The 21,520-nt window shown below is 37.5% G+C and overlaps 1 protein-coding gene and 1 non-coding gene across 4 annotated transcripts in view; both read right to left on the bottom strand.

Moving 5' to 3' along the window:
* SSH2 (slingshot protein phosphatase 2) overlaps positions 1 to 21,520 on the bottom strand; it is a 216,444-nt gene that overhangs the window by 165,078 nt on the left and 29,846 nt on the right. The window lies entirely within an intron of this gene.
* Positions 21,397 to 21,502, bottom strand: LOC138995267 (small nucleolar RNA U13). Its single transcript, XR_011468586.1, has one exon. It is a non-coding gene; the product is annotated as a small nucleolar RNA U13 (small nucleolar RNA).

Below are 21,520 nucleotides of genomic sequence, written 5' to 3'. Positions count from 1 at the left end.
GTTATGGCAACCCTAACAAACTAATACAGAGAGAATAATTTCCTTGCCCACTTCCTCCATCTTTAAAGTCAGCAAAAATGGGTTGTCTTTCTCATATCATATCAATCCAACCTCCTCTCTGTCTCCCTCTCCCACTTTTAAAGGAACTTGTGATTACTCTGCCCCTACTGGGATAATACAGGATAATCTTCCTATTTTTAAAGTCATCTGATTAACTACCTTAATTCCATCTGCAACTATAATCTCCCCTCTCCCTTACATAATGTAACAATATATTCACAGGTTCATAGGGGACGAAGATAAGGTCTCTTTTGGGGGACCATCATTCTGCCTACCACAGAATCTCCTTTTCTGCAACTTTTACTTAGGAAAACGATTGTTTTTTAGAACCCAATATTCACACCAGCCAACTAGGAAGCTCAACATTAGTACTAAAAGCAATACTATAGCTATGTACTTGCACATAAAGAGGTTCCTAAAAACTTAGTAGTAGCAGCAGAATGTTTGAAATTGCTTTTTCTGGAGAGACTGATAAATTAGACCCAACTACAGTATTTCCTGCAGGCCTCTTTGTAATTAATGGCACAGATATATAAGGTCATTGGCTAGTATTAAGAATATAATCTATGGCACAGAAGGACAGCAATAATTAGACTGAGTCAACTTCAAAATTTAAAGCAAAACGAATTGGTGGTTCCTTCTTCTAGGCATCCACAGCTCCTTGCACATATTTTCTAACCCTTATCTCACTTTGTTGTAATTATGTCTATATATAGTGTTTCTCTCCCTCTATACTGTGAGCTTTTCAACTGTATCTCTAGGGCCTGGCACACAGAACGCATCCAACAAATATTCAATAAGTAAGTGACTTAGCATTAGTTGTTCCAATTCTTCCTTGTTGCTAATAACAATAACGCATATTGAAGATAAGTTATTATCTTTGTGTATAGGTATGGTTAAGAGACCAACAATCTTCATTATCCTAAACACATGATGTTTTTCCTTTAATTAGTCATAGTAGCAACAGCTCCTGAAGAGCCAATTGTTACATGAGACACTGCCTTCCTTGGGCCCCAGTCAAAGTGAAGGCTATATGCCAAAAGAGCATCTTTATTTCTTAGATCTACTTAGCAAGTCGGCTTGTCAGTGGCTGAGGCAGTGTAGGTATTCATGCTACAGTACTCCTTCACTCTGATGTGCAATTATCCCATTTCATCTGCAAAAGTATTGCTGCTCTCCACTCTTTGCATGTAACACACAGCTCTTTTTATGGTATCACAGGTTTGTTTCTCTACTCGTTACTCCCTTCAGAAAGAACATAATCTCTCAATCTAAATCATTTTTAAAAATTAAATTGATTGGGTTTACATTGGTTAATAACATTATATAAGTTTCAGGTATACAATTCCATAATACATCATCTGTATATTACATTATGTGCTCACAAAGTTTAGTCTTCTTCCAATACCATATATTTGACCCCCTTCGTCCTCCCCTCTACCCCCCTCCTTTCCCCTCTGGTAACCATCATACTGTTCTCTGTGTCTATGAGTTTGTTTGTTCATTTGTTGCTTTCTGTTTTATATTTCACATACAAGTGAAATAATATGATTCTTGTCCTTTTCCATCTGACTTATTTCACTTAGCGTGATATTCTCAATATCCATCCATGTTGTCACAAATGGCAATATTTCATCATTTTTTATGGCTGAGTACCAAATGGCTACTATCAATAAGACAAAAAATAACAAGTGTTGGATAGGGTGTGGAGAAAAGAAAACCCTTGTACACTGCTAGTGGAAATATAAGTTGGTGTGCAGCCTCTATGGAAAACATTACAGTAATTCCCCCCAAAATTAAGAGTAGAGCTAACATATAACCCAGTAATTCTTCTTTTGGGTATCCACCCCTAAAATTTGAAAAAAAAATTATATATATATATATATATATATATGTATATATATGTATATATATATATATATATATATATATATATATATATATATATATCTCCCTATGTTCACTACAGCATTATTCACAATAGCCAAGATATGGAAATAACCTAAGTGTCCTTCTCAATATAAATCTTATCCATCCTTGAAAGCACCAATCAAATCCCAGAATTTCAGGAAGCTTCAAAACAATGACTTCAGTCTCACCGATTTCCCTCTCCTCTGAGCCTTCAGGGCAGGGGTTGGCAAACGGCAGCCTGTTTTTATATGGCTAGTAAGCTAGGAATTGTTTTCACTTTTAAAAAATGTTTTTATTGATTTTAGAGAGAGAGGAAGGGAGAGAGAAACATAGATGAGAGAAAGAAACATCAACTGGGTCCTTTCTGCACTCCCCCTACCAGGGATTGAGCCCGCAACCCAGGCATGTGTCCTGAACGGCAATCAACCTGCGACCTCTCAGTGCATGGGACAATGTCCACACTGGCCAGGGCGGTTTTCACATTTTTTTCAAGGGTTGTTAGAAGAAGAAGAAGAAAAAAAGACAAAGAATATGCAACAGAGCCCATTTGTGGCCTCAAAGCCTAAAATATTTACTGTCAGGCTTTAACAGAAAAAGTTTGCTGATCCCTGGCCTAGATAGTGTATACAGCCTAATGATAAATTGCTTAGCACTATCTCTAATCTTTGTGTAGATTATAGTCTATCTCCCTGTAGTAGATTCTCTCTGTTGTTTACCAACAGTAATTTCTCACCTCTCTCACCTACCAGTTCTACCAATGAAGCTGAAAATGTCATATACCTCTCTTTTCAGCTTCCATGAAGGCCAATGCAGTTATATATCCTAATCCTGGTCAACAAAACTAGAGGGCAAGTATGCCAGGGGCTAGTGGGAAATATTTTCCATTTGATAAAGGAGAATTGAGAAAAACTGCTCTTTCTCTACCTTTGGATGCAGTGGTACAAAGATATGCTGTCTACAGCTGTGACAGCCATTTGGAACCTTGAAAGGAGAGGCCCAAGGACACAAGGCAACATGTTAAGGATGATAATGCAGAAAAGATGAAAGAATCCAGAACCATTGAGGTACTGCCTTTCCTCTGGGCTTCTTATGTTAGTAATGTCACAGAAAAGATGACATCCCCCCCCCCCCCCCCACTTTTTTAGTTCACCCTACTTCTAATATGGTATTTTGGTACTTTCAATGGAAAGACTTCTAACTCCCTAATCAGATTTTATGTACATGGAGAGCAGGGCTGCAAATGATAAGATCCAATTAATTTTTGAGTAATGACTCTGGGTAAAACTTATCACCTGTTGAGTCTGAAAAGATTCCTGAGTGTACAAAAGCAACTGAAGAGGTCAGCTTTTATGAAAATAACAGATGGATAGTTACCATAATCAGAGCATTTAACATTTGTTACCTTATTTAATACAAAAAAAACCACAAAAACCTCAGTGTAGTTACACACTCCAAAATTATTCATTAAATGTGACAGAGCAAGAATTTTAACTTAAGTCTCTTAGATAACAACATTCACACTCTTCCTCGATACCTAACCCTCCTCTTCTAAGTTTTTAATTATAGTTAACAGAGAGAAGGTTTAGAGGGTTTCCCTGCCCCATTTTATTGAGGTATAATTGACATATTTGTATTTGTTTAAGATATACAACATAATGATTTAATATATAAATATTTTGCGGATTCAGAGGTTCTACTTTTAATTCTTTGAATGTTCACTTATGATAGTATCGGGTCCTCTACAAAAGCTACATTATTTGTAATAGCAAATTCACACCCTCACATAGAGATAACTTGAAAAAAATATATATTTATTTATTTATATATATATATATATATATATATATATATATATATATCCACCAAACCCTGTCATCTCCTTGAAGTTTCCTTTCTCTCCCCTTCTCTTTTTCTGATATAACCATCTGTCCTTCAAGGGCATATTTCTAAAATAGGAGAAAAATCCCTAAGCAGTTATTCTCTATTGTGGGATTCTTCAGATTCTTCACATCACCAGCAGCATCACCTGGAAATATGTCACAAATGCAAATTCTTAGGCTCCACCTTTGTATCTACTATATCAGAAAATCTGGGGATAGGGCCTAGAAATGTGCTTCTAACAGGCCCTCAGGGGATTCTGATAGATATTTAAGTTTGAGAGTCACTAGTCTAAAGTATTTGCATCTATAAATAGCACTTACTAGTAAATGATTGCTTTAGAACCAAAATGATGGAATCATATCACTTTAAAATTAGTTCTTTTTTTAAAAATTTTTGTATTGATTTTTAGAGAGGAAGGGAGAGGGATAGAGAGATAGACACATTGATGAGAGAGGAAGTCATCGATTGGCTGCCTCCTGCATGGCCCCCACCGGGATCGAGCCCACAACCCAGACATGTGCCTTCACTGGGAATCGAACTGGCAACCTCTTGGTTCCTGGGTTGATGCTCAACCACTGGGCCACACCAACCAGGCTAACACTAGTTCTTGACAGCAAAACTAACAATAGGAAATTGGTACATTGTCAGTGAGATGTAAAAGTGGTCATCCATATGCACAGGCTATTCAATATACATAAAGGGGCATTTATGTATTTAATAAATGCTTATACAGGATTCTAAAAAATAATCATCCACAGAAGAACAAATTGATAAACAAGTAATGAACAAGTTTATAAACACAGGGAAAGGCAAAGAAGCCGATGGTGGATGGTCAGCCCTCACTGAAAGCCCATAAAAAGAATAAGAATAAAATAGTAGCAACTCAGAACTTCTAGATCTGGAATCTCAAGATACAAAAGAAATCTTTGGATTTATGTGTTTAGCTGCTAATTAAGTGGCTCAAAGTTGATATAGAATCCACAAACAAACTAGTTTTTTTCAATTTAGGCAAACCAAATATTCTTATATTATTTTCCATTTTTGGCTAGGCCTCTGCTATTAACAAATTAGCTGCTTGCCTTCCCTCCTGTTTTGTGGAGGAGTTTTTGAAAAAATCAGTTCTGTCAACTTTATGACAGCAGGTTAGCCGAACAAAAAGGTACAGAAAGCTTAATTCCATGTATTTTGAAAGCATACAATTCTTGTTGACCCCCATTTATTTGGTAAGTCACCCTACATATTATCTTTATGGTCTTGAAAACCTTAGAATTCTAATTATTTTCCTCCTCAGACCAATGTATGAGAGCTATATGTGGTTTAACACAGCCATCAATTACCCCAAGCCCTGCCACAAAAACACCTTTGAAAATCTTCCATGTAGCTAGATTTGGAACCTAGGCTATGAAAGTGAATTGGGAAGGAAAAAGTGAATTGGGTTTTTCAGATGCTAATGTGTATACTATGTAATATGACCACTGTATGCTTCTGTACAGTGTGCAGAGAGATGAGGCTCTGTTAATCCTTTGGGGAATGCATGTTTGAAGAGCAAAAAGAAGGCTATTTTGAAAAACTAGGGGAATTCAGAAAACAAGAGGAATTTGAAGACAAGAAGACACTGAGCAAGAGAGAGAAAAGCCTGTCTTGGACAACTGTCTGGGGATGTGTGCCAGGAAAGAAAGACAAGTGCATAAGATTGCTGTAACTGAGATAGAATCCTGAGACGTTACCAAGTCAGGTTTCAGATGATTGTGAAAAGAACAGTTTTTACTTAGAACCAAGGATTAGTCCTATTTCCCAGCAGATAAAGAGCTTGATTCCTTCTTCAATATATTAAGAACTGAAAGATTTACCTCTAATATGAGAGGAGGAATCTAGGTTGATTAACAAGGAAGGCAAGCGATACTTAAAATTATTAAGACTAACATAGCATTCTGACCACAAGATCTCACACTGCAGAAAGGTCATTTTTGTATTTTAAATGATTAACTGGACTATGGTGAAAGAAGCTGCCCAGAAGGAACTAAAAGGTTGTAAACCTCAGGTATAATCTTTCAAAGAAATTCACTCCCTATTCTCCGAAAAATAGTTACCTCAATCATGAAAACTACCTGAGGGGAACAGCACTTGAATATCTCTCTAGAGCTCCCCTTCCTTGATCCAACTCTCAGCATGTGCTAAATATCACATTCAGTTTTGGGTGTGATAAAGGTAGGGCCTTCCCCTCAGGATCCTTGAATTCACAAAAGTGTTGAAAGGTGAGAGAAGCCCACTTACAAAATTGGCCCTACTCTGCCTTTGTCTCCCTACTCACACACATTTCAGGGACAGGATACCATAGTGAGACAGCCAAACTCCTTGGGGGAAACCCTCGTGCAGATAGGAGACAAAGTGGTCACATAAAATTCAGTTTCCACTAAAGCATTCTAAGAAGGGTCCCTATCAAATATTAGTCATGAGCTTGTGGAGTCCTTCCCACTCCTCTCAAGGGGAAGAAACAGACAGACTTGTCAGCTCCTCTCATCTAGTATCATAGAAATTAACCTAGAAAAGTGGGACTTTATGGAGGGCTAATAGCAGTCAAAGCTGACTATAAGTTGAGCAATGTCAGGAAATGAGCAAAAGGATGAGAGTGAAAGTGTCTCAAGTGATTCCAGACATAAAATAGCAATGCCCCAGAGCCAGAGAACAGAGGAGCAAGAGTCTAAAGAGAACTGATCAAAGAAAGGGGGCGTTTCTCTAAGTTTAGTATCCATTTTTAGGAAAAGGATTTTGGAGATGGATTCAGAAATTGCTTCAAGGGTCAGAGATTCCAAGGAGATGGTCAATACCAAGGGGCTGTTATCTCTTAAGCCACAATTGGAAAGTATCATAAAAACCATTGTGGTGAGAGACTCCCAAAAGCTAAGAAGTCGTGTAGTGGTTCCAGTGACAAAGAAATGCCTCCTACAACCAAGAAAATGTTGGCTGCCCCAAATCCACCCAACCATGCCTTAAAGAGGAGCTTGCTGGGAGTCAAATTTGAGGTCAGGTTCCAGGGCCAGCCACAAGTGTGCCTCCTTGCAATGCTCCTTGACTCAGGTTGGCTTCTAAGGTCTCAGAGTCACATCTCCAGAGTTTTTCCACTAGAGCCATGGCAGCTTCCCAGGGACTGTGTGTCCTATGGAGGCCAACGGGAAACACTTTGGGTTCCTAAGCTTCAGGCCAAAGGAAAGAGCCAGAACAAGGATTTAGCCCCAACTGACAAGAGCAAAGATACTAGACCAGAGATCCAAAAGAGGAGAGCGACAAGGAGGGATGCAGGATCAGGGAACTCAGAAGGGAAGATCACCCTGCCCAGGCCAAGGGCTTTGCAGAGACCCTTGTGAACAATACCCTCTGATTACTGTCACAGAAAGGAGTTCCTCTGAATAGCAACTTATAGAGAAGAATGAGTAGCCTTTGACAGTGGCTGTTTCTTAAGAACAGAGACTTAGTGCAGGAAGGTCCCTTGCAGAAATCAAAGTCCAGATCAGCCTCTGCACAGAGGTAGGCCCAGTAAAACCAGAGCTCTTTTCATGAGCAGCAGGGGTACATACTAAGCATAAAAGTTATGATAGTTATTGTCCTGATTCTAGAGAAAAACCTGGAGTTGATGCATGGACTTCTTGCATGGGACATTACTCAGCACAAGGAAGAGCTCCAGGACCAGGCAGCACCCCCAAGTAAAGCAAAGTGACAAGTGCAATGTAGTATAGACATCAGTCAGGGTCTGAGAGCCAGAATTGTCTGAGCCTGATCAGGATTGCCAGAAACCAGGATATTCCAGCAGAAAATCTCCTTCTAGGAAGATAATTTCTCTAAAAGAAAACGTTCATTCCATGAACAGAAAAATCTTAGTTCTGATGTTAACATATCCTCTAAAAGGATCTCTGTTTTTCATAACCAAGGAAGTTATTTCCAAACATATTAGTATCTTCTAAATGGGGAAACAACAACAAATCAGAGAAGCCTTTGACTGGGAGTTATCCTAAGCCCATTTTGCTATTTTCACTATCTCTACTATCTAGATGGAGAACAAATACTGGTATGAGAACAATATTGGTATTCTTGGTTGGTAACTAAACCACGTGAATCTTAGAAAATAATTGTTTAAAATACCATAATTTACTCTCAACCTTTGCCACAGTAAAATAATTCTATTAGAAAGAAAACCAGCCCATCAGGCAATGCAGTGGAACCCTGTACCCTCCAGAAACTTTAAATCTGGACCATATTTTCTCTAAATCCTCAGCTCAATGTTATTAGGTTATGTGGATTTGTCAAAGGAAGGTGGTTAGAAAGATTCAAAGTGAAAAATCACCCTCTAGAGTAGTTACACTCTCATTGGAAATGAAAAATCAAAAACCTTCACTACCAAACCCAAAATTTTTAGGTCCAATTTGGGTAAAAATTAGACTACACATTGTCACAGAATAAAACTTCCTCTGATTAAAAGTCTCTAATTTCAAATTTGTGAAGCAATGTCCTTTCTTCTCTAATCCTCAAATAACTTCAAACTGAGATGAGTGGATAAATCCCTCTTGTGGTTTGAAGCTCTGAGTTGTCTGCTTAAGCATAAGAAACAGTTTCATATTTTGACAAAAAGGTCACTTGTGATTAGGATTTATAAAACTTCCTTCTCCAAGGACTGTTCATAATTTACATCTAACTAAGTAATATCCCCAGTTTCCTCAATTCCAAACAATCAAATGAATATACTTTTCATCTTCATAACAGTTTTTCAGGTTTTTGTGTATTTTAACATTCATGTTTGAGAGACACATTTTCTTAAATAGTTATTTCCTACTTATTCCGAAGTCTATAATGAGCCTGGTAATTTTGAGAATAAGAAAAGAAGCATTGTCATTTCCAGCACTGCAGAATCTTACAAAGAAAGTTATCACTTCCTTTGAAATTCTGAAAGTTGTGATATGTTTGGGGGGAACATGTAGTTAGACTCTTCATCCTGCTTGACCAGTGGGTAGATGGGAATCTCAAGAGGCAGACAACGTATTCATGCTCTCCCAGTAAACCTTATTTATTTATTTATTTATTTATTTATTTATTTATTTATTTAATATATGTTTATTGATTTCAGAGAGGAAGGGAGAGGGAGAGAGAGAGATAGAAACATCAATGATGAGAGAGAATCATCGATTGGCTGCCTTCTGCACGCCCCACACTGGGAATCGAGCCCACAATATGGGCATGTACCCTGACCGTAAATTGAACCATGATCTCCTGGTTGACAGGTCAATGCTCAACCACTGAGCCATGCCAACTGGGCTCAGCAAACCAATTTTTAAAAGTTCCCTGAAAATTCAGTAATCAACCAGCTTCTACTAATTTTTTTTTCAAACTTCATGCTGAGAACCATTAATGGCTTGTGAAATCAAGTTAGTGGCTTGCAGCAACATTTTTTGGTTTGTTTGTTTTTTAACCAAATAGAATAGGAAATATCAGAGTACACTGCATGAAGGAAAAGGAAGAATTATTTCATGAAACTTCTGTTTTTGACATGTATGAGTATGCATACTCAAGCATATCAGGTCATAATGTAAAATATACATCTTATTGTGGATCTCAGTAACAAGAATTTGGAAGCTACTCCTCTAGACTACAAGTTTCATGAGGAAAGAGATCAAGTATACTTAACTCACTTATTACTGTATATACCCAGCAACTGAACCTAGCAATTATAACAGCCACTCAATAAATATTTGTTAGCTGATTATCCACTATACATTCTTATATTATTAATACTATGCTCCATAAATCAAAATTTTGATTAAATCCAAGTAATTACAAAATATATTTTTATGAGAATACTAAAAAGTACTCAGTAAGTTTAACAATTCCTCCCTTGCTTGCCCTCTGATGTGTTAAACAAATGGTAGATCCTAGCAGGAAATGACAGAAGGCAAAGCCTTGGGAACTGAAAAACTAAATGATCACCCCCAGGATATCTGATATGATCTTACATTGTACATAATCTGATCTAATATGCACAAACCTATACAGTAGGAAAAACACAGAATCGGGGATAAGAAAACATAGTAACAACTAATGGCTCAATGACCTTGGCAAATTGCTTTAACTGCTCCGAGCCTATTTCCTCAATTGGGAAGACCAGTTGTGACAACATATAAATTATTACCAAACCAAATACAATAGGTGTACTTCTAGCATAAAACATAGGAGAAAGTCTTTGTGGCACTGGGTTAGGCAAAGGGTTCTTAATGACACAAAAACACAAACCATAAAAAAAAATTTATAAACTGGATTTCAACAAAATTAAAAACGTTTGCACTTTGAGCCCTGGCTGGTGGTGCTCAGTGGGTTGGGGCATCGTCCCATGCACCAAAAGTTTGCAGGTTCAGTCAGGCACATGCCAGGGTTGTGGGCCCAAAGTAGGGGATGTGCAGGTGGCTGCTGATAGATGTTTCGCTCTCACATCAATGTTTCTCTCTCTGCCTCTCCCTTCCTCTCTCTCTGAAAAAAAAAAAAAGAATAATCTTAAAATAAAAAGAAACAACTTTTGCTCTTTGAAAGGCACACTTAAGAAAACAAAAAGTAAGCTACAGACTAGGAGAAATATTTGCAAAATATGCCTGACAAAGTACTTGTATACAGAATATATAAAGAATTCTTACAGTTAAATAAGATAAGCATCTTAATAAAAAATAGACAAAAGATTTCAACAGACCCTTCACCAAGAAAAGACAGAGCAAATAAGCACATGAAAGGATGCTAGCAAGGTACCATTTATTGATGGGAAGATTTAAAAAATGGATAAAGTACAGATCATAATATGACATTAAAGGATGAAAAGAATACTTTCTGAATTTTTGCCCAGATTGTAAATTGCTAATATAGTGAACTCTTTAAGGGAAAGGGCAATAACTTCATATAAGAAGAACCTAATGAATGTTTAAACCTAGTTCATTGCGAATGAGTTTAAAATCCTGATGCTATTTAACTAATTTTTTTACAACTGCAGAGCAGTATTTAGGATGATAGCAAGTTGAATAAATAAACTTCCTTAGAATAACATAAATGATTTGAACTATCTATGGCAGCGGTTTTCAACTGGTATGCCGCAAGAATTTTTAAAACATACAATACCTAACTATTTAGTCAGGGGCATTGACCTCTTTCCTTAGACCAGTGGTCGGCAAACTCATTAGTCAACAGAGCCAAATATCAACAGTACAACGATTGAAATTTCTTTTGAGAGCCAAATTTTTAAAACTTAAACTATATAGGTAGGTACATTGTTATTAACTTAATTATGGTACTCCTAAGGCTTAGGAAGAGCCACACTCAAGGGGCCAAAGAGCCGCATGTGGCTCGCGAGCCGCAATTTGCCGACCACGGCCTTAGACTGTCAAATAAAAAATATGACAATAATAACAATAATTGTCCAATGTGAATGAATCAAAATTATACCTACATTTTGGTCAGGTTGGAAAAAAATACATTTTTTGATGTGCTGCAGATTTTAGTAATTAGTTTTGAGTGCCATGAGATAAGAAAGGTTGAAAATCACTGGCCTATGGCAATAAGAAAATAATTTAAATTGCTAAATAAGAGTGATTAGTGATCATTGAAAAGTAACTATTACTAAAAGTAATAATTTAGCATTTTCATTGCCATTTTTACTTACATAAAGAAAAAGATCTTATTTAATTACATAGATTAGAATCTCTGGTCAGCTAATTATGACCCCTATTTTCCCCCAAGTTTAGTTCTTAAGGTTGAAACCTTTATGTCTATTAAAAATAAAACTATACCTTCCCTTTGGCCCAGCAACTCTATTTCTAGAAACATTGCATTTTGTGAAATGACATTTTTCTGTTATTCATTGCAGCATTTATTATAATAACAAAAGCCTGGATTGGTTAATTAATTAATTATGGCACACATCTATGCAATGGAATCTTATCTAGGGAGCTTCTTATGTACTAATATGAAATATTTCTAAGTTAGACTAAGTGGGGGGAAAAAGGCAAGTTACAGAATGTTGTGTGTATTGTGATGCCATTAGTGTAAAGGAGGGAAAAGAAATACACACACACACACAGACACACACACACAGACACACACACACACACACAGACACACACTTGCTTGTCTATGCATAGAATACGTCCAGAAAGAGACACAGAAAAATAATAACGCCCTAACCGTTGGCTCAGTGGATAGAATGTTGGCCTGCGGACTGAGGGGTCCTGGGTTCAATTCCAGTCAAGGGCATGTATGTACCTTGGTTGCGGGCACATACCCAGTGGGGAGTGTGCTAGAGGCAGCTGATCCGATGTTTCTAACTCTCTATCACTCCCCCTTCCTCTCTGTAAAAAATCAATAAAATATATTTTTAAAAAAGAAAAATAATAACATTAGTGGTATGTGAAGAGAAGAACTGGATGTCCAGGGGACAGAAGTAAGAAGACTTTTCACTATATGTACACCCTTTAGTGTAACTTTTTGAATTTTGAATTTTATGAATGAAGTTTTAAAACTAATAATAACAATGAAAGAATTTACTTAGCCTTTTAGCAATAGGCGAGCCCCAGAGAAAAAAAAACCCATATTCGATTAAACTCTGACATGTGAGTGAAAATAATGACAACTGTCACAGAGGCACCTATCTGGGCCTGTGTGAGCGCCTTTGGAGACCTGAAATACTGATATCATTAACCCAAAATCTGTATGTGTCATCATTTAGACATTGATTCAGCAAATTCCCAGTAGAATTCCCATGCTTTCATTATCCATTTGATCAACAAAAATAACAGTTTTCTTCTGTAGTATCAAGTCTTTCTGAAATTGTGAGATTCCCTTAGGAATTTCTGAAACTTCCCACATGACAAGGAAGAGAAGTAAAATATGGAATTTTAGGAATGAAACTCTGGCTAATAGGGTTATGGGGCATCTAGAAGTCACGGGATAGGTCTCTCAGAGGGAAGGCTGCATTTAAAAAAAAAATTCCAACATCTGCTATTAAAATTAGTTCTGCACAAATGCTTGCAGATTCAGAGCAGCTGGCAGTTTTGCCTGCATTTTGCCCTTTGGTGGGTCAGAAGCAAGTCACTGAAGTAGGGCTGTTGAATTTTCCATTTATCTAGTGTTTTTAGAGAACTGGCAAATTTATGTATGTTCTGGAGCACTGGATTCAGAATGTTAATATCCTACTAAACACTGGTTAAAGCTTGAAATATTCCTAGCACAACTGAAAATTTACCTCTAGTCTTTCAAAAATTGAAAATATACTCTCTTGCAGTAAGCAAATCCTTTTCATGTCAGTGTGGAATAGAGATATATTATTCTATTTACATTAGTGTTTTCTGACTCACTTTTTAAAAGAAATCAGAAAATAAACATTCCTACTTTACTATTTAATCAAAACCGAAAAATAAAAGAAGATACAATTTTTATCCTTCAGAATAGCAAAGATAAGAGACTATAAATGCTTCCAAAGCTACTAAGGAAAAGAGAAAGAGGAATTCTCACACACCAATGGCTGGGAGTGTAAAATTATAAAAATTTCCTGAATAGTAATATAACATTGTATCAAAAACTATGAAAATGTTCACATCCTGGGCTCAGTAAATTCCATAATTTATTTAAAAAAAATAATCAGAGATGTATATAAATATTTATGTACAAAAATTCCCTACAGAATTTATATTGCAACCCAAATGTCCAACAGTAGGTAAATCATAGCACATTGAAATGAGTATCTTAGTAAAACAGGGGAACATTTATTTTAGCTAAGTTCTTCAATAATCCTGATTAATTTTTAAAAACAGAAAAACACTGATGAAAAGCAGTGTTAAATATGCTTGCTTTTTGTTTTCAAAGTTATGAAGGGTAAAATATTTCTTTTTAATTATGTACATGCTGGCTTTAGACGAATTCTAGCTCTCAGTCTTGGAAACTGAGAGCTTACAGCTTTAAGTACGCTTTAGTATCTCACAATAGGAATTGGTGACTATTAGTACCCACTGGATAACTGCACAGTACAACATTAGCATGAAATCTTGGCTCCTATCCAAGAAACAATACAATAGCAACAATCAAAATCAGTGTGTACTCCTATGCCTAGAGCCTACATTAAAAAGAAAGGACAAGCCCAGGCCAGTATGGCTCAGTTGGTTGGATGTTGTCCCATGTACCAAAAGGTTGCCGGTTTGATTCCTGATCTGGGCACATGCCCAGGTTTCTGGCTTAATCCCCAGTAGGGACATGCAGGAGGCAGCCGATCAATGAATCGTTCTCACATCAATGTCTCTCTCTCTCTCTCTCCCTCTCTCCCTCTCTCCCCCTCTCTCTCTCTCTCTCTCTCTCTCTCTCTCTCTCTCTCTCTCTCTCTTTCATCTCTATCTCTATCTCTCTACCTCTACCTCTACCTCTACCTCTATCTCTATCTCTATCTCTATCTCTATCTCTATCTCTATCTCTCTATCTCCCTTCCTCCTTCCCCCTCTCCCTCAACATAAAAAAAAAATCTTGGAGAAAAAAAAAAAGACGGTACAAATCCACCCCATCTCCCAAAAAAGTTTAATGATATTTACATAAGGTTAGGTAGGTACAGGAACAACTAATGAAGGTAGAGGGGGTGGTGCTCCCTTAACATGGTGATATGGAGCACAGAGAGCATATAGTGGTAGATGAAAATTCTTGTTAGCCTAAAAGGTAACTTTTGGCATACTAAGGTACAAGTAGTAAGACTCTGAAATACTCCATGTTTAAAGGAATAATTTAAATAATGAGTTTTAGAGCTTCAGGATTAAAAACAAGTAAGCAAAACAACATGCAAACAAAACAAATTATCCATATTTACTATTGGGTTACCTAAAACAAACAAACCACAAGAAAAGTGGAATTGGATAGGATGGCTTTTAATATCCTATATAATAAAAGGCTGATATGCAAATTGACTGAATGGCAGAACGACCAGTTGCTATGATGCGCAGTGACTACCAGGGGGCAGACGCTCAACACAGGAGCTGCCCCCAGCCCGCAGGCCCCAGGCCCCAGGCCAGCCAAGGCAGGTGCCAGTGGGGGTCCCCTTGATAGCCCTGCCGGTCGCACCCACAGATCAGCTCTGATCACTGGCCAGGCCTAGGGACGCTACCCGTGCACGAATTTTGTGCACTGGGCCTCTAGTAATTTTTAACATAAAGAGGCTTTAAAATGTATAACTGGCTCAAAAACCTCTAAAGAAACATGTGAAAAAAACACATGAACACAAGAAATATAAAAACAAAACAAAGGCCATATATCTAGAAGAAAAGTTGAACTTTATCATCATTACATACCAAGTCAAACATTAATCAACTTCTATTAGTATAGGACATGTGACCTGAATAGAGAAAATTAAAAAAAACTGTAAATTCTAATCCAAGGGAAGGTTCTCCCCCAACCCCACCCTTTACATTGTTTTTAGAGAGATTATTGACAACAACACAAATTGACTGACTGATTTATAAACAATCCTCTAGGAAAAGTTCATCAGAGATTTTATATTTGGCCCAGTTTCTTCTACTTTCTACATCTGCATTCCCTTAAAATATAAGCGTTCAAAATAATGGCAGATTTCCAGGAAAGTTTATGAATATACTAAAAAAAAGATATTTAATTAAAAGCGGTTTTCAGATTAACACTTTTAACTTTAAAAAAATTAACAGTTGAGTTTGTTTTATTTATTGCCTTTATGGGGGTGAGAAAAGAGAACATGGAGATGGAGAAGAATTCTTTCTTTCTTTCTTTTTTATTGATTTCAGAGAGGAAGGGAGAGGGAGGGGGAGAGAAACATCAATGATGAGAGAGAATTGACTGTCTTCTGCACACCCCACACTGGGGATCGAGCCCACAACCCAGGCCTATGCCCTGACTGGGAATCGAACCGTGACCTTCTGGTTCCTAGGTCGATGCTCAACCACTGAGCCATGCTGGCCAGGCGAAGAAGAATTCTTTGTGACAGTCAGATAACGTCCAACTGGGTCAGAAAGTTAATTAGAATGTTGCAGAATCTCAAAAGACAAGGCCTCAAGCCCTCTTTCTTCTCTCTATAAAACTCCCTTCTTAAATGATCTCATTAGTCACACAACCTTAAATATTAAGTATTCACTGATGATTAAAAAAAATGTATATCCCTAACCCAAAGCCTCCTAAGCCCCAGACTAATATATTCAACTATTTGTTAACTCCACTGGAGGTCTCACAGTCAATTGTAAACTCCATATTCCAACTCCCACTCCCTCTCCCAAATTTGCCCTGGATTAGTATTCCTTATCTCAGAAAACGGTGCAAACATACATCTGAGTTGTTCCAATCAGAAAGCTGGAGTCATCTTTGACTTATTCCTTTGCCTCAACCTTCTACCCAACTTATCAGTAAGTGCTGCAGATTCTACTTCAAATCTATCCCATTCTTGTCTCACCCACAATAGTCTCCCTACTGGCCTGCCTGTTTCTATCTTTATCTCCTACAACCTATTCTCCATAGAGCAGCCAAAGAATTCTTCAGAAATAAGGTTTCCTTTCAATGGTTTCCCCATTCCACTTGGGAAAAAAATCCAAACTGCTTACTATGATATATAAAGCCTTACATGATCTGGCCCTTGCCCACTTCTCTAGTTTCCTCATTCTCTAGTCCCACTGCATATTGATCCAGCCACACTGGCCTTCCTTCAAATCCTCAAATATGCCAAACTCCATGCACCTCAGGGTCATTGCACATGCTATCCTCTTGGCTTCAACTGCTCTTTTTCTTGTTTTCCTATGGCTGGCTCCTACTCAATTCTTCAAACCTCGCTAAGTATGACTTCTGCAAGGAGGCCTTTCCTAACCTCCAATCTAAGCACTGCTCCCTTGTTTTAGTCATAGAACAATTTGTAATTAAGAAATTTGTGTACATGCTTAATTCTATCTTCACCACTATACAAAGTAAGCTTCATGAGAGAAGAAACTATATCTGCTATAGTCATCCATCCATACTTATTGTGTAGCATATGTGACACTCAATACATATTTTTTAAATTAGTAAATTAATGAAGATTTAAAAAAGGAATTGAAGTAATATATGAAAATAACAGAAGATCAAGAAAATCTAGGTAAAAACTATCATACCACCTTACTCAGCATTCAAATTTCCTTCAGATTTCTACTAAAATAGTCATATGAGTTACTGATCATAAGTGTCATTGAAGGCATAGGCAAAAGAATATGAGATAAAATCTAGCTGTATATATTGTGCTATAACTGTAACTAGTAAACTTAAATTAATGGTGCAATATGACACTTGTGATATCAAAATTATCTGAGCTACAAAATTATCTGAGCTATTTTTTCTGAACAGGCAGAAAAAACAAGCTCAAAGCAGCAAGTGAACAAATGAAAAAGTCTGGCTCAAGATTGAATGATTTGGTGTTCATATTTTCAAAATTATGTCAATTGCACAGATTGGTAGCTAAATTACATTAATTTCCCCTGAATCTCATGTCTGTACATAAGAGCATCAACCCTCAGACTCTAGGGTCTCGGGTTCAATTCCCAATCAAGGGTACATACCTCGGTTGCAGGTTCCTCGCCCTGGTTGGGGTGCGGGGGAGGGCGGTGCTGGAGGCAACCATTCGATTTGTCCCTCTCACATGGATGTTTCTCTCTCTCCCCCTCCTTCCTGCCTTCCACTCTCTGTAGAAATCAATGGAAAAAATATCCTTGGGTGAGTATATAGTTTTAAAATTCCATGGTAAAAAGTCTAACTTAAAATATGAATGTATGAATAACCCATGGACACAGGCAATATAGTATGGTAGGCCTTGGGCTGTGTGTGGCAGGTATGGGGTGGAGGGGGTTAAAGGGGGGGGGGGGGAAGAGGGAAATCTGTAATACTTTCAAGAATAAAGATAAAATTTTAAGAAAAGTCTAACTAAAATGTTAACCATATTCCCCCCCCCATCAGAATATATGTTGCAAACATTTAAAACTAAGAGTATTAAAATTACATAATTACGTATTATCATTTTTCCATATTATACATAAGGGTACAGGGCTCAGTCAAATAATTTATTCAAGATAAATATAAGAGGTAAAATCCATATTCAAAAACTAGGTTCATGCTGTTTCTACTTTGCTACAATGCTTTTTAGCTGTTCATTTTTTTCATATATATATATATTATTGATTTCAGAGAGGAAGGGAGAGGAATAGAGATAGAAATATCAATGATGAGAGAGAATCATTAATTGGCTCTCTCCTGCATGCCCCCCACTGGAGGGGATCGAGCCCACAACTCAGGCATGTGCCCCTGGCCAGAATCAAACCTGGGGTCCTTTAGTCCACAGGCCAACACTCTATCCACTGAACCAAACCGGCTAGGGCTGTTCATTTTTTTCATTCACTGCAATATTAATTGAGTTTCTACTAATTGCTACTGTAATTATACAGCTATTGGAAAGGAAATTATAACTTGTCTTTAAAGGTCATGAATACTTCCAAAATCAAACTAAACTGACAGAGAGAGAGAGAGAGAGAGAGAGAGAGAGAGAGAGAGACACTACTTGAAACAAAGAGAATCAACTGTTTGACTTCTTTGTTAGATCTGCTCGAGTAGCATGTGACATCCATTTGAAGCCTCTGGCCCAAGAGAAAGTCATCCCGCCTCCGCAACAGTCAGACATCTCTCAAGGGTTCACGGACTGCGAGAGAGTGCAAGCCAGGCTGAGAGACCCCCCCACCCCCGAATTTCGTGCACTGGACCTCTAGTTACAAATAAAGCTGCTATGAAATTTTTATCTGAAAATAAATAAAATTCAAACTTAGTGCAAAGCCACACTTAATATATTTGTGCATACTGACTGCTATGATAAAAAGTCTTCTATTCATTCACTCATTCATACATATATCAATCCCTCTGTCCATTATCCCTCTGACTTGCTGGCTATCAAAACTCATTGAGTGCCAGCTGCACAGGGCACTCTGCTGAACAGTACATAAAGATGAGTCAAATGTGGATTCCACTCTTTTTAAAAAAGATTAATTTTAGATAGAGAGGAAGGGAGAGGGAGAGAGAGATATCAATGTGAGAGTGAAAACATCGATAGGCTGCCTCCTGCACACCCCATACCAGGATGGAACCTGCAATCTGGGCATGTGCCCTGACCAGAATCGAACTGGCAACCTTTTGGTCCATGGAATGATACCCAAACAACTGAGCCACATCAGCCAGGACTGTATTCCACTCTTAATAGCTTTTAGTACTAAAAGAAAAAAAAGGAAATGTAATGTAGAAAGGATTAGATTAGGGAAGGCTTTGTGGAGGGAAGGTGTTTAAATTGGGCTCTGACAAGGGAAACAAAAGAAAAAAATAAACAAATGGGACTACATCAAACTAAAAAGTTTTTGCACAGCAAAGGAAACCATCAACAAAATGAAAAGACAACCCACTAAATGGGAAAACATACTCCCTGACACATCTGTAAGAGATTAATATCTAAAATGTGTAAAGAACTTATACAACTCAACACCAAAAAAACTAACAATCAATTTAAAAATGGGCAAAGGACCTGAATAGACACTTCTCCAAAGAGCACATACAGATGGCCAATAAATTTATGAAAATATGTTCAATGTTACTAATCATCAGAGAAATGCAAATTAAAACCACACTTGTCAGAATGGCTATCCTATATAATAAAGAGATAATACGCAAATTGACTGTCATGCCCTCACACAAGATGGCCGCCCCCATGTGGTCACAATATGGCCACTACAAGATGGCTGGCAGGGGAGGGCAGTTGTGGGCGATCAGACCAGCAGGGGAGGGCAGTTAGGGGCGACCAGGCCAGCAGGGGAGGACAGTTGGGGATGACCAGACTGCAGGGGAGGGAGGGCAGTTGGAGGGGAACCAGGCCTGCAGGGGAGGGCAGTTGGGGGCAATCAGGCCAGCAGGAGAGCAGTTAGGTGTTGATCAGGCTGGCAGGGGAGTGGTTAGGGGGCAATCAGGCAGACAGGCAGGCGAGCAGTTGGGAGCCAGCAGTCCTGGATTGTGAGAGGGATGTCCGACTGTCAGCAGTCAGACATCCCCTGAGAGGTCCCAGATTGGAGAGGGTGCAGGCTGGGCTGAGGGACAACCCCTCCAGTGCACGAATTCCGTGCACCAGGCCTCTAGTAAATATATAATAAAAAAAATAATACATATTCTTTCATATGTAACTTACCATCCTTCTAATTTAAAATAATAAAATACATTTTATATAAAAATTAAGTCTAGTTTCTTGAAAAAGAATAAATGGTGCTGAGACAACTGGATAGCCATATGCAAACAAATGAAGTTGGACCCTTACCTCACACCATATAAAATACTAATTCAAAATGGATCGAAGAATTAAAACAACTATAAAACTTTTAAAAGGAAACACAGAGGTAAATCTTCATTACCTAAGGTTTGGCAAAGGATTCTTAGACATATGACTCTAAAAGTGGACATAATAAAATTTTAAAACATTTGTGTTTCAAAGGACACCCTAAAGAAAGTGAAGACAACCCACAGAATGGAAAATATATTTTCAAGTCATATATCAGACAAGAGACTTTTATCTAGAATACATAAAAACTCTTACAATTCAATAATAAAAGACAAATAACCAAATTTAAAAATGGGCAAAGAATACCTTAACTAATAAAGAATTTAAAAAAAAATGGGCAAAGTATCTGGATAGACATTTCTCCAAGGAAGATATACAAATGACCAAGAAACAGATGAAAAGATGTTCTACATCATTAGCCATCAGGAAAACACAAATCAAAGCTATAATGAGATAACCACTTCACACTCATAAAGATGGCTAGAATAAAAAAGTCAGATAAGTTTTAACATGGATGTGGGGTAATCAAACCCTCTTAAGTTCCTTTACAAGAAATGTAAAATGATGTAGCTGCTTAGAAAACTGTGGCAGTTCCTCAAATGATTAAAAAGACTTACCATATGACCTAGCAACAACACTCCTTAGGTATATACCCAAGAGAAATGAAAATATACAGTATGTCCATATGAAAATGTGAACATGAATGTTTATAACAGCGTTATTCATAATAGCCAAAGAAATAAAAATAAACCTAAATGTCCATTAGTGGACAAAAGGATAAACAAAATGTGGTATCTCCATACAATGGAGTATTACTAGTATTCTGCTATAAAAAGGAATGGAGTCCTGATACATGCTAGAACCTTGAAAATATTATGCTAAGTGAAAGAAACCACTCACAAAAGACAACATACTATATAATTTCATACATGTGAAATCTAGAATAGGGAAATCTATAGAGACAAAAAGTAGATTGGTGGCTGCTTATGGCTTGGGGGGATACGGTGGTGATAACTAAAAGGTATGAAATTTCTTTCTGACGTGATGAAAATGTTAAAAAATAACTGTAGTGATAGGCGCACATATCTGTGAATATACCAAAAAACACCGAATACTTTATGTTTATATTATTATTATTATTATTATTATTATGTCAGATGGGCAATGTGCCAAAGTCATAATAAGGTGTTTGTGGGAGGCACATCACACACAAGAACATGAGCATCCAATCATAATGCTTATGAACTACAAAAGGATTGACCACTGAATACTTTA

The sequence above is a fragment of the Myotis yumanensis genome, unplaced genomic scaffold (genome assembly GCF_028538775.1).
Source record: "Myotis yumanensis isolate MYYU_CA2020_CCGP unplaced genomic scaffold, mMyoYum1.0.hap1 SCAF_16, whole genome shotgun sequence".
NCBI classification, from domain to species: Eukaryota; Metazoa; Chordata; class Mammalia; order Chiroptera; family Vespertilionidae; genus Myotis; species Myotis yumanensis.
This window is presented reverse-complemented; position numbering and strand designations above follow the sequence as displayed.